Raw genomic sequence first — 14,153 nt, 5'->3', positions numbered from 1 at the left:
TTTTTTTATTTTTTTTAGGTCCGGTTAAAATAATTTTTGTAAACGTAAAACCTCTAAGACTATTCTAATTACTATAATTACCAAAATCTGTAACTTCTACAGCAGCCAGAGCAAATTCATTGTGTGAAGTTCTCACTTGATTTGGGCCACCAGTGACTAGCCGTGCAGCGCAAATTAACATAGTTTGAAAATTTATTTGAGTACTGAACATTGTTTAAACTGGGCGCTTGTGACTGACATATGAAATTTGATTTGCACTTCTTGTAAACTAAACAAGTGTGACTTGCTTGTTATTCACTGGATAAATGCACTCAGTGCCAACCCAGCATCAAAAGTGCCTGCTGGAGTCCACTCAAACAGAGGAAATAATCTGCATGTTTTTACTGGCGCTACTGTGTGTTGATTGGCAAATGCTTTGCTTGAATTATTCAGTGATGTTTGCTTGTCAGCATAGGAAATGTTGCATTTTTTGTTGTATTATCAAACTCTACACAACAAAAACATTCTGCCTTTGTGGAGGTGGGCTGCTACAGAAAATGTCAAATTCCCCACACAGCTCAAGCTGCTTTCTTTCCATATCACACTCGCATAAAGCTGTATGAATTCAATATAAGGCCACGTCGATGTCGTCAACGTGGTAAAGCGATACTCGAGCTAGAACTCTTTTTTCTCATCAATAATTTGGTTATGATCTGGAGAAAGTTTTGAAGTAAAATACATCCTCTCATCTACACTTCTGTTATATGTCTGCAACTTGTCTGCAGTTTGTAGTCTCACATTTGTCTAGTTTAAAAAAATAATTGATTTTAACATCTTACCGTTTCTTTGTATGGCACTTAATGATACGACTCTGTCACAGCATCTCTGTTGTTTTAACCCCACTGCTCGCCTGTGTATCGATTGGGTCATCTGACCTAAAACAGTTTGCTGTTTTGTGTCTAGACTTATACACAAAGGGGGAATCACGCATTTGGAGGTTGAGCGTAGACCGCGCAACAACCTGACTCTAAATATCAGGAGTGCTTCCTGGGGATTTCTTTTTTATCAAACCACAAATGGAAGTTTTTGCCTTTAGAACTTTTTGTTGGCTTTATAACTTAAGGGGCTTTCAGCTATAATGTCACTACTGCTGAGCAAGCTCATGCAGCAACTGAAGCAATTCAAATTAATTGAACTTGCACGCTATGAAGGATACCCACAGGACCAAGCAGACATGTCAGGTGTGTATTTAAGAGGCAGGTAGTTTGTTAAAGGTAGGCGTCATGTGTAAACATAGCTCCTGTATGTGTTCCTCCCCAACAGCTCTACAAATCTATTAAAGTATCTTACTGTGGGTAATGAAAAAGATTTGAATTTACTGCTCTCCCCTATGACTTCCCCTGAATTGTGCTCTGAACTCAGATGCAACTGTAGCATGTTCTGTCTGAAAGCCTTACTCACTTACTCATGCTCTCATCCAAGACCTGAGACAACTGGGCTCACATTAGGTGATAAATATGTAAGGTAATCGTTGTGAACACTGTACTGTACCTAAATTGGGGTTGTTGTCTTATCCTTCTGCTTTGTTGTTCATTTCTCTTTATCTAGAGCATGGAATAAACTCACAAATCACTACCTCGTCTACCTGCACCTGAAAACATGACAGAATGATACGAAAGTGAGCAGGAACGTTTAAATCTTTCCCGAGAGCGTCCATTTTTTTGGGCCCTTATTTTGTAATTGGACCATAGACTATCCAGCTGGACTAGTGTGACTGATCTGATGTTCAGAAGGAGGAGACCGTGCTGAACTGCAGACATTCTGGAAACAAGAATGTGCTGTCTAATGAGAACAGACCTACCATCACACTGAACATGTCACAATCCCCCTGCCCCACGTCACAAGTTTCATGCTCTGAGAAATCCAATCTATCATAATTACATGGGTGTCTGCCTATATTGATCACATGTTAGTCAGGCAAGACTGACAGTGAGCAGCGAAATTAAAATAGATGTGTGAGTGCCAGGCATGAGCTAAGGGACTTCTGCTCCACTTTGGCTGAGCAGTTCACGGATCTACAAGCTTTTAAGTGTCATTTTGATAGATCTCTTTCTCCCTCTCTCACTTTCTCTCTTTCACAGACACACATACCGATTCATGTAACCTGACATATACTACAGACATAGTACACTGCACAAATGCAATTTATTTATTTATGTATGTGCGTGCTTGTAACTCAAGTGCAGCTCGACAGCATTGTTTGTGCATTGACTCAGCGCTGCTGGAAACAAATGTAATGCTTAAGCAGTCATGTGTTGGAAATCCACGAGTTATATTTTACAGTCGCTAAGTTGCATAATCTGTAGGAAGTGACGGCCACACCAAAACGCGAAGACCACAATATCATGCTTTCCCAGATGATAATGTGCACCTCACCATTATGTTGCCACGTTTAACACAAAATGTGCATTATCATCCTGTTGTCACACTGATGTAATCCTTTTTCCTAATCAGCCAGTTCACAGGCACCTTTCTTGTTAAGTCTTCACAATGGTCACAACAGAGCAGAGGGATTTTTTTTTCCACATTTCAATTCAATTGCTCTCTCTTATTTCCATCTGATATTTTCTCGCTTCCCTAATATCTTCCACCAAATTTCTCCACTGAAGGTGACAGAGTGTTTTCATGATTCTCCGCGGAACAGCCGAAACCTTAATGGACCCTAATGATAGGCTCACAAAGACCAAGGGGACAGTTGTACCATCGCAGATAGAGAGATGAGTGAAGAGAGAAAGAAAACTGAAAGATGGTGTTGTGAAGAATAGGTGAGAAAACACACTGGAGGGAAGGAACGGCTGGAAAAAAACGTGTTGATGGGACTGAAGTGAATGTGAAAGAGGAGAATAGACAGCTAAGAGAGGGAAGGCTGGCAAAAGGGATTTGAGAGGTGCAGTAATTGGTGTAGCAAAGACAAATAGAAACAGACAGAGTGATTGAGGGAAGGTGATAAAGAGATACTGTAGATACCAAGAAACAAGAACACCCACAGTGTGTGCAAATGACCCATAAAAAGATCCAAAGGCTGTAAAAATTGAGCTTTTTACAGGTCGGATAAAAATATGTTCAGCTTCACTCCTCCTTTAATAGCAGGCAGGAGAGAGAGCTGTTGGGGGCCTGTGTTGTTTCCCTGAGTGTTAATGTGCTGCTTTCCAAAAATGCAGATGGGCAACAATCAGCTGGCCAGCTATGGAGGGTTCATGACACACAGCTTTCGCCCTCAGCAGCACATGGACGGCTGATGGAGAGACAAACAACGTGTAAATGCACCAGGTGTATGCGTGATCACATCCTGGCCAAAGCATGCATCTGCGAGCGCACCCTGTTCCTGTGTATGTGCGCACACACAGATGAGAAGAAACGCAGTCGAACTTAACAAATTTGTGTACTCAACATTAGCCAGATTACGGCTCAGTGGGGAGGACAGCGGGAAAGAGAGAGAGAGCGAACAGAAAGAGCGACAAGATAAGGAGGGAGGGAGTAAGAAAGCAGGGTACGACTTGTCCCTGTCCATCTTTTATCTCCTAGCAATGAAAAGTGGCTCATTTAGTATTAGAGTCACACACTCACATAGTCAGGGAGGGATCAGGGACAAAGAATAAGAGCCTTTTTTTTTTTTTTTGTGGAAATAGCTACTTGGTAGGGGTAAGAGTTCTGACGATGTGGGAACTGGATATCATGAAAAAACAGAAGGAGAATTAGAAAAATAACAAGGAAAAGAGCTAGGACTTGAAAAAGTAAAATAAAGACTAAATACAATAAGAAAGGGACTCAGATGTGTTATTTATTTGTTTCACTCCAAAAGCGGACATGATCTAGTGTGATGAGCGGCCGTTTGAATATAGAACGAATGATTCAGAAAGTCTATACATAAACCTAGAAGGCAGAGGGGTGGGGGGTGTAACATCTAAAGAGTGCTGTCATACACCCAGAGACACACAGTGAAAAAAGTGAGAGTGACACATTCAGTTTTCAAGGATAGAACCAGTGCATGCAGACGGGCCTACATTAGTATTATTCATATGATACAGAAGCCCATCCATCAAACACATACAAGAAAATAAAGATGGTCGGAGAGTAGATGAGAGGAAGGAGGGGGATGAAGAAAAAAAAATCAAGTCGAGAACAATGTATCTAAACAGCAACAACAACAATGACTAAACTGTGATTTTATGCTTGTGACACGTGCTTTGATCTGCGGTCTCAGGGAAATGTCTCGGCGTGTTTGCAAACACTTGAGCAAGCATGCACGCGACAGAGGGAGTTTGTTGCCGCGGACCTAGCGGTGGAAAGCAAGATTGTTAGAGCTATTGTTTTGTGAAGGACAAACCTGAAGGTTGCAATCCAGCGCAGCTTCCTATCACATCCAGGCAAGCCAGGGATGTAACGAGCTGGGATGGATGCAGTCTGAAATGCGTTTTAGTGCATATTTCAAAGTAGGACACTATTCCCGAGACACGCTTTCCTCTCTTGCGCTTTTTCTCCGTCACGTAACACTTATAACTGGGGTTAACAAAGAGGAGTTGTGTGGAAAAGGTGTGGAAAATATGCCTGATTTTAGCGACCTGAAACTGAAACACTGCTTACTGATCACTTACTTTTCAGATTTTTCAGACTTTTACAAGACTGTGAGTTATACGAAGGCATGATGTGCTGATTTGCAAACGAGGAGAACTTCATGTGTTTGACTTTCGGTAACAATATGAGAACAAAATTCAGGGCAGTGCTTAATTCCTAGTGACATTATAACAACCATGAAACAAAGGAACAGAGCATTCCTCACATTAGTTCCACTTTGCTGTCCTTTAATTTAGTGCCTTCTTTATGATCGCTGTTAAGACAGAGAATTTACAGTGTTTTATACTTTTCCCTCATCCACTTCTTTTCACTTCGACTGCTATGAGGCTTCTTCTTGATTCGCTTCTCCTCCTTGTGTGTCCTCAAAACCTCCTCTGTCATCTGTTTCTCCTTAGTTTGCATATTTTTATCATCTATTTGCCAGATCGCATCTTAAACAAATGTGTTGCACTATTTGAACTTGCTTTTGCGAATAATTCATGAGTTAATTTTGAAATTAGTTAGAGAGATAAAGAGCCACAGAAAAAACTACATTGCCCGATATGTGATCTTGAGAAACTTCTGTGGACAACGAGTGCGTGCACACACACACACACATACATACACACACACTTGTCCCAGTGGATAAGATTGCATGGACACCCCAATGTTAAGGTCACCCTCAAAGTTCAAAAACCATCACTTTGTTTCTAAACCAGTCTTCAAATGAATCCTGATAGAAGTCACTAATGCAATCAACCTTTTGGCCTCAATCCCAAACCTCCATTCTCCATGCAGGGCAATGTGGGCCCTGGTGGGGCAGAGGACAGTAACACCCCCCTCTAAGGATTCATGAGATTGTTACACAAAGATAAAAATCAATAGAAAAACTGTGTACGAGCCCACGCACCTCTGTTCTGTTAAGGACAATTGTTTGACTTTAGTTCATTTTCCCACCCTTACCACTTTCCTTAACCTCAAACACTAAATGCTTTCTCCTCAACCTATCTCTAACCCCATCAGATTGTTAGCTTTTTAGCTCTTTTCTTTTTTTTTAACATCAAAGCCTGGTAAATGCTTGCTCACAAGTGCCAATTTCTGGGTTCTTTGATCTTAAAGTGTCACAGAATACTTTTTGGAGCCAGAGAGAAAGAGCACATGCATGGGAAGCTTACACACACATACGAGAACATACACAAATATCTGTCAGTGTCATCGCCCTGTTTGAACGGAGAGTTTATTGGCTCTGACTTGGACCACAGTAAAACCCTCCCTAGGGAGTCCGTGCTCCCTTGAGGTCAAATTCCTATCAGTGCCTTGTTTGATCTCAGTTTTGTACCAGTGAAATTGGGAAACCAGCACAGCACGCTGTTGACATCTTTACAGTCTGTGTGTAGGAGCTAGCCTGTACATTTGTTGTATAAGAGGTAATTAAGAGCAAATTTGGGAGACATTTAGAGAATTTCAGAACAACATGGGCTCATGGAATAAATGAATTAATAACATGTTACTTAAAAAAAAACTTCAATTCAGATCTGAAGCCAAATAATACATCCGCTTCCTCAAAACGGCTAGGATCGGTCAACGCTCTCCTCCAGTGTCATACAAGAAGTCTGAAGCATCTGCTTTATGTAGATTTGTTTCTGAAAGAAGGAGACAGAGCAAAACAAAGTGCAGCATTCGTGCGTCTGAATAGAACGGTGTGTTTTTCATTACTATGCTTTTGTGCCAGTGAGCCCAAGAATGATCTAATATAAAGGCTGGACTCTCAATTTGTGGTGTTTCTCAAACCCATATTTAACAGCAACAAAGCCAAGAGTCCAGACCACAGTTTCCACCCACTCAATCTAACTTCTTTTTACATCCACCAAAAGGCTCTACTTTTATCTTGAGCAATTCATCGGGGACACATATGGGGACCATTCTGGAAAATAAACGCGTTGAGAAATAGGCTGTGCACCCCCGTGTGCTCTCCTACAGTACAGTTTTATATCCAGAGATATAAAATAACAACGACTGTATTTCCAAAGGGAAGCAGCCACATTTTTTTTCTTCCATAACCACCAAGAAACAAAACTAGAAACTACACCTTAAAGCACAATGTTTTGTGCTTCAGTAAAAGATATACCAAAGTTCATTATAGCAATACAGAATTAGTTGGAGAAAATCTGACCACCTTTGTTCTGATTGCTTTTCTATTTTATAAAGCTAGTACATGTTTTATATAATATTGTTAAAGTCTGTAACAAGATAAAAATAGTACCAGCGTATTAACTTCTTCCATGGCGTCAACATTTCTTGGAATAACTGGACTGCAGAATATTTCATATAGTGTAGAAGATGAAAAGTACACAAGTATAAAAATCAAACCTGATAAAAATAAGCGTGTGTGTGTGTTTATGTGTAGATCAGTGCACACATGTGCACTCGCATACACATTTAGGTTTTGAAACTGTTACAATAATACTTTTGTAAAATGAATAACACTGAAGAAAAAAACCCAGCACATGCAGGGTTCGGTGAGTAGGCAGGGGAATTGCAGGGCGTGTGTGTAGCTGACTAGTGCAAGGTTCAAATCTGTGACCTTTCATAAACAGGACAGTCGCTCTGACTGCTCCACCATCTCGCTCCGTGTCATGTCTCAAACGTGTGCCCTATAGTGCACCCACAAAACAATATCGCCCAGTTATTTGCTGGCTTGAGCTGCAGACACGAGCTGCGGGTTTCTGAGCTCTGTTATTGCTGGCTTCTTCTTACAGACTGAGGTAAACCTCTGAGACACAGTCACAGAGACACGGCTGTGTTCATACACACTGTACACACTTTCTGGCTCTGTGCGCTTGTCGTCCTGTCTTCTCTTTAGCTGTCTCGGCTAACTTCTTGCTGAACACTTTGCTCTGTGCGCCAAGTCCAGTCTAATTTCAACAACACACCTATACCCCGAGTCAAAGGGCGTGCAATGAAAGTGAAATGAAGAATGAGGGTGTGTGTTCATAAAGCACATGTGGAACCATTGCGATGCTTCTTGATTTACATACTGATTTAAGAGTAGCCCACTACACTTAATGAGCTGATTTCAATTTGCACACTGACATATGAGCTTACTCAAGTATTAAGTATAATTTCCATTTCATTAAAACAGAGTAAATTTGAGTACGTTAGTCACTTCTCATTTCAACTACATACGAGTTGAATTTTGAGTGGTTTTCCTTTTGTTTTTTTTATTTAAAATTTTTCAGATACACCAAAGGCAACTTATGAGGGGTACTTAAATTGATTTTTTAGTGCATTTCATGGATTTGAGTGTGTTTGATGTGGTTTTTCACTGCTTTAGTAGAGTCTAGACACGCCAACTGCTGTATAGGGTTAGGTCTTTCCAATAAACTGAGAGTTGTGTGGGTTTGCTGTGTGTGTGCGTGTGGGTGTGTGTGTGTGTGTGCGTGCACTTGTGTTCACAATCTAATGTGCCATCTAAAATGATGTGACAGCTCTTGCAAAGGGAGGCTATGCTAGTCCTGAGCCAGTGTAGAGGTTGTTTACACCCCAGAATGTGACACATCACACAAGAAAGGGAGGGAGGAAGGGAAACTGGCAGAGAGGGCGATGAGATCTGACAGCTTTCAAAGTCTGTTCTTTGTTTCTGTGATTATATCGTGTGTTCATAAAAAAAGCAAAAAAAAAAACAAAAAAAACAAAGAAATGCACAACTCTGTGCTCAAGTCTTTCACTGACTTTTGAGCGCAGTATTTGTTCACTGGCCTGTGCAAATCAGGGCAGTCTAGAGTATCTAGCAATGGAAACGGCAGAGTCAAAACAAGAGGTTTCTTTTGGTCAGAAACTAGTTGGGGGAAAGGAAGCCCTATAGCATAACAGAGGGCACATCACATATTAATGCTATGTATCTTTATGAAAGAACACGAGGCTATAAGTGACACTCCATAAACAGTCTGTGAGCCAGTTTCTAGAGCCCATCACCCTCTCATTCAAGCTCTTCCCAATAAGTTAAATTTAAAATGACTTTTGTTGGTCTTTTCCAGTCAGTCATTCTTTTTTTCTCCTTTCTATTTTATGATGAGCCAAACCAGTAGTTAATGACTCCAGTAACCACTTAAAAAAGGAGAAAACAGAAGGGTGGTCTCCATTGCAAGAGCAGACATGTATCCCAGATGAGTAATACTGTGCTAATGCAAACCAGATGCGTGTGTTTTGCTACAGCTGGGGTTCACTGCATGGCAGCCTTTTTAGGGATGGCGGATTTGCCTGCTATGTGATCCAATCAAAGCACACCGAGATGGGACAACAGTTTCACTTTTGCTGAGGGTTCATTCGTTACTATTTCAGTAGTCAGGCGCACTCTGCATGATCAAAAGTCTGGGTGCTTAATGTTTTACTAGAGACAGCTGGGAAGGTGTCTGTACATGTGTCTGCCCAACGGCCTGTGTGTGTGTATGTGGAAGGGAAATGTTGCTTATTTATGAAAGTGCTTGTGTGCCTTAGCGTCTGATGAAGAGAGGAGTATGAAGAGAAGACAGAGGGCACTGGGAGGGGCTGCTAATGTCCTGGTGGATAGAATGAGGTTATAGAGGGTTGAGCTCAGCCTTTCAGTATCATTAAGCTGGGCTTGGTGAAGAGAAGGGGGGATAATGAAAAGAAAATCAGATACAAATAAAAGATATGAGACCTGCTTAAACTTTTGTTTTTGTATGTGTCTGTCATTTAATTACCCATGGGCTGGGGGCATAAACCTGCGCACATCACTCTGGGGAACCTGCTCCCCTTTGGGGGAGCAAAAAAATGTCTTATTTTATTTTTTCCCTGCTATCTGTTGAAACTTTATAAGAGTTTAATGGCGATGAAGATTCAGTTAAGTTTATTGTATATCTGACTTTTCTTTTATTTTACCTGTATTTTTTTAAGCACAGCAAGTACACGCACTCCACTGTGGAGCCTAACAAGTGAAAGATCCCCAGTTTGATTCTGGGAGGAGACACAAATCCCTTTGGGGTTGCGTCAGGAAGGGCATCCCGTGTAAAACTCTGCCAAATCAAACATGCGGAGCTACCCGCTGTGGCAACCCCTTGTGAATAAGGGAGCAGTCGAAAGCAGCTTTTCTACTTGTACTTTTTAAGCCCCTGTGGATGTGTGTGTTTGACATACAAGAAATACAGATTCATGGAAAAATAAATATTGGCCACAGTCTTCAAACAGCATGATTCCAAATTTTCATCTAGTAAGGCAGAAAGGCACGTGGCAACTTCGGGAATACAAACTATGTTAATGCTACCATCACCAGCGAGAAATGAAGAGGGCTCATGGAACAAAACAGGAGTTTTCTTACATCCAAACATCATTTGCATGTAAAAAAAAAAAAAAAAAAAAAAAAAAACCCAAAAAAAAAAAAAAAAAAAAACATTTTCTAAATACTGATGCATGGGCTCTACCTGGTAAATGCCAGGGACAGAGCAGAGTTGAAAGATTTTTGGTGTTTTTTTGAGAAACGTCAAGTTTTTATTAATGCAGGACCTTATTTTGAGTGGTATGGATCTAAAATAAGCAGTACTATCTAGTATTACAGATATCAAGACAAATACCCGAGGAACAGCTGTCAGCAGTCTCAAATTTATAAGCAGAAACGGGGAGAAGAATGACTGTTATGTCTTTATTCATCACTGAAAAATCCATCAAAGACCACATGGGACTGGTTGTGGCTACTCTTCATCTTTATGAAAATAATTATGAAATATGGTTTAGAAATTATGTATTATCTCTACTGTGAGCATTCTGAGAGTGGCCTACTATTTTTAAATACCGTGGTTATGAGAGAAGACTCTGAGTGAGCTGGGATCAGTTGCAGAGAGGCCCTTTTACAAACTGCTGTCTATCATGGACAATGCCCCTGCACAGCATACTAGCTAAGAGGGGCATGTTGACAGGCTGTGATCACATAGCTGTGTGGTGGCAAAGAAACTCCTTTGGCTATGGAGTTATCAGGCTCTTCAAAAACTTTCAAAGGAGCTGGAGGAGATTGAGTCTTGAGGGCCTGGGCTGCAGTGGTGAACACTAATGTCCAAAGTCTTGTCACTTAGCCTCCTTTTCACCCATTTTCAGAGGAATATTTTTTTTCATGTCCATAAGACAAAGGAACAAATGCAGCAAAGACCTGACAGATCCCTCTGGCCTTTAAGCTGCCAAAGCATCATCAGGGATGGTCTTAATGGAAGAAAGGTTGTCAAGAAGCCATTCTTAAGGAAGGGAATCGGGGATATGCCAGATTACACTAGAACTGGACTGAAATTTAGTAGGTGATGAATCCAAATTTGAAAGTTTGGGGTTTTTGTCAAGGGCAGCAGAGAGGCGCACACAATAAGTGTCAACAACCATCTGCAAAACAAAGTGGAGGCTCTGTCAAGGTTTGCATGTCGGCAAGTGGTGTTGGATATTGTCGAAAATGACAGAACTATGAATACAGAAATGGCAACTGCTTAAATTCTAATATGATATCAATGATCCCAAACACACTGCCAATGCAGTAGAAGCATACATGGGGGGGAAAAATGCACAATCGGTGACCAGTAGCCTTGCACCTCAACATTACTGAGGCAATGTGCAATCATTTTACAGAGAAGGGGAAAGAAAAGCAGCAACCTTCCAAAGAAAAGCTTTAAATATCTCCCCTGAGGACTAAAGAAATGACGAAAAAGCTTGCCTAACAGAGGTCAGGTGACGATTAAAGAATACAGGTGGTCATACCAATTACTGACTTTCAAGCTATTAAAACTAACCGTGTTAGTGTTTTTACAAAAATACTGAAAGAAACATCTGGTATTGGAAAATAGAAATGAGCGTTTTAATGGAGCATAGCATTTACTAAAGTTATAAATAGGATGAGAGAAACCTTGTAATACATGTGCAGTTCTCTGTACAAATAGCAGTAAGTGATCACATGAGGCTTTTAAGCTGATTTCAGTCCACTTCATGTTTGTACCAACAAATCCCGAGAGAACAGGAAAGTAAATGTCACAGCCTGCACACGACATTCTTTAGTGATAAAAACCACAATGCGAGAACTTTTGAAGCAAAGTGTTAACAAATGTATTTTGGCAGAAATAATCACTGTATTTTTGTTTGTTCCAAGAGCTGACTAGGGTGCCATGTCTGAACTGGAAAAGCTAGCACTAGGAGCTCAAACAGTAGATGCCACCTGCCATGTAGCACTATTTCAAAGAGCTGTTATCCTGAAGCTATGCAGCCTATCATCACATCAAAATTAAAACACAGTTTCAGGTTGGAATCACTAAAATCTATGGATGTCTCCACCACCTTCAACTAAATGATTTTTATTTAGATGACACCAACCACACCAAGAGTCTTTACAGTAGTTGAGCTCCCAAATACAAGTGGAAACAGAGAAAAGGAGACATGAACTCCTTATTCCTTGCTTTTGGGCATATAACGTTGGCAGTAAGAGAAAAGTGGCATCTCCTAGGATTTATAAAGTTTTATTTGCTGCTGAGATGTCAAGCTGTGTGCTTCATGATATTGCTTGGTGATCTTTCCTGGTTAACCCATGTTGAAAGAGACAAACTGAACATTTCTACCAAACATGAAGCAGTGCAGGTTCCTGTCAACAAGACCTGCCAGAACTACTAGACCTTATAAAACCTTCCTGGCAGTGGTTGGGGAGACCAGGTTTGCAGTTTTATATGTATTTAGAAAGAGAGGTGAAATGCGTCTGGCTTTACATTTTTTTTCTGACTTTTTGAATTAATTTGAGGAACTGAAAAAGTTGAGATTTGATGGCATACTCAGAAAGTTTCCAAAATAAGTGTGAACCTGTCATTACTGAAAATAAACACTGTGAATGCTTTCCCATCACTTACAAACCCAGTGCTTCAGAGAAGAAGGTTTCACCACACACTACTGCATTACTGACTCACCTAAAGAGACACAGAGAAAGAGAAAATGTAAATGCAGAGAATGAGGCAACGACGGGAGGAAAAAAAAACCCCAAAACAATTTTCATGAAATTGCAGCTACTTTTGTACATGAGCTTATCTTTGGGAATTATCTAATTATTTTAGAAGCAATATACATTTTGTCATTGTTTAACTCTAATACTACATATAAAGATCAAATTTGTGAATTGCACTGTAGGCGTATTTATTAAGGCTTAAACAGAGCTATCGATAAATGCTTGCACTTTGATACACTGCGTCCTTCCATATTGGAGAGCAACTCATTGGAGGAGGATCAGGATGTCTTTCCCCGCTGAGTGACGGATGGAGATTATAGAGGGGGTGGAGAGTGTGTTTATTTGAAGAAAGAGATGCATGTCTGTGTAATTGTGTATATGTGTTTCCAAGGACGCGTGCAAGTGGGCGGATGAGATCCTGGCATCTTGTGAAATGATGAGCGATGTGGTTCAGTGTCAGCCATCGTTGGCAGTTCCAAATTATGAAAGGCGCTTTGTTTTCTGCTTTTTAAAAATTCTATTGTGTTTGACTGTATTTGCATCTATTGATGACAGATTGTGCGATGTGTAAAATGACGTCCAACAAATCTGTTAATGAAATTTCTTAAATGCTGGAATCCACTTGCTGTCCAAATTACATGTCTGTAGGGCTGCAGAGTAAATAGTCACATACAATTAAGTTACGTGAATACGTTTCTAAGCATATGTCCTGTATTTATTTAATAGAACTACAGCATGATGGGAGAACTACAGGTTTCTATAATAATCTGCCCCAAACTGCATGTGTGTGTGAAAATAAAGTCAAAATGGACAGCGAGCGAGAGTGCAGGAGTAATGAGCCCTGGGTTGAAGTCAAAAGCAGAGTAAAAGCTCATCTCCTCCAATCACACAATAGCAATGCTAATGAGGCATGAAGAAGGAACCTTAAGAACTAACATTAGACAGCTGAACTCACCTCAGTGAACAAAGTGATCTTTAGGATGTGGAAAATAGCTACTTTTCTTCAGTAAACACATTAATGCCTCTTTGAATTGACTTTACATCATCATGAGCAAACGCCTAATCACAGCTCACCCTGCTGCTGTTGCTGCTGTGCAACAAGCTCAGCTCCACCTGCAGGGGAAAGATGAGCAGTGTGTACAGAGGGAGCACATGCGTGAGGTGCGCAGCTGCACTGACATGGATATAGACACTCTAATGTGTTAATGGAAGCTTTATCCATCAAGATTCATCTGGAGCAAGTGCTGACAAGGTGAAAGCGAGTGTGTGTCTGTGCATGTGGGAGTGGATGTGTGGGTTCAAGTGTGCGACGGCTCTATGTGACGCTGCAGCGCAAGCAGAGCTGCCAGGCAGGGTGAATCTCCGCTTGTGGAGTAGCATGAAATGGGAGATGATGCTGTCCTTTCTAGAGGGAGATAAGCTAAAGGATCCATAATTAAATACTGAAAGTAGGATTGCTGCCTTACATATTTCATGGCACTCATTTTTTTTCCAAGCTAAAAATGGTATAGTGTGTGGACACTATACTTATGTACAAACTTATGTACGAAAAGGCTAATATTATCACTCATTACACAACCTCACACAA

Source organism: Pundamilia nyererei, unplaced genomic scaffold (genome assembly GCF_000239375.1).
Source record: "Pundamilia nyererei isolate P.nyererei 1_Seehausen unplaced genomic scaffold, PunNye1.0 scaffold00297, whole genome shotgun sequence".
Lineage (NCBI taxonomy): Eukaryota > Metazoa > Chordata > Actinopteri > Cichliformes > Cichlidae > Pundamilia > Pundamilia nyererei.
This window is presented reverse-complemented; position numbering follows the sequence as displayed.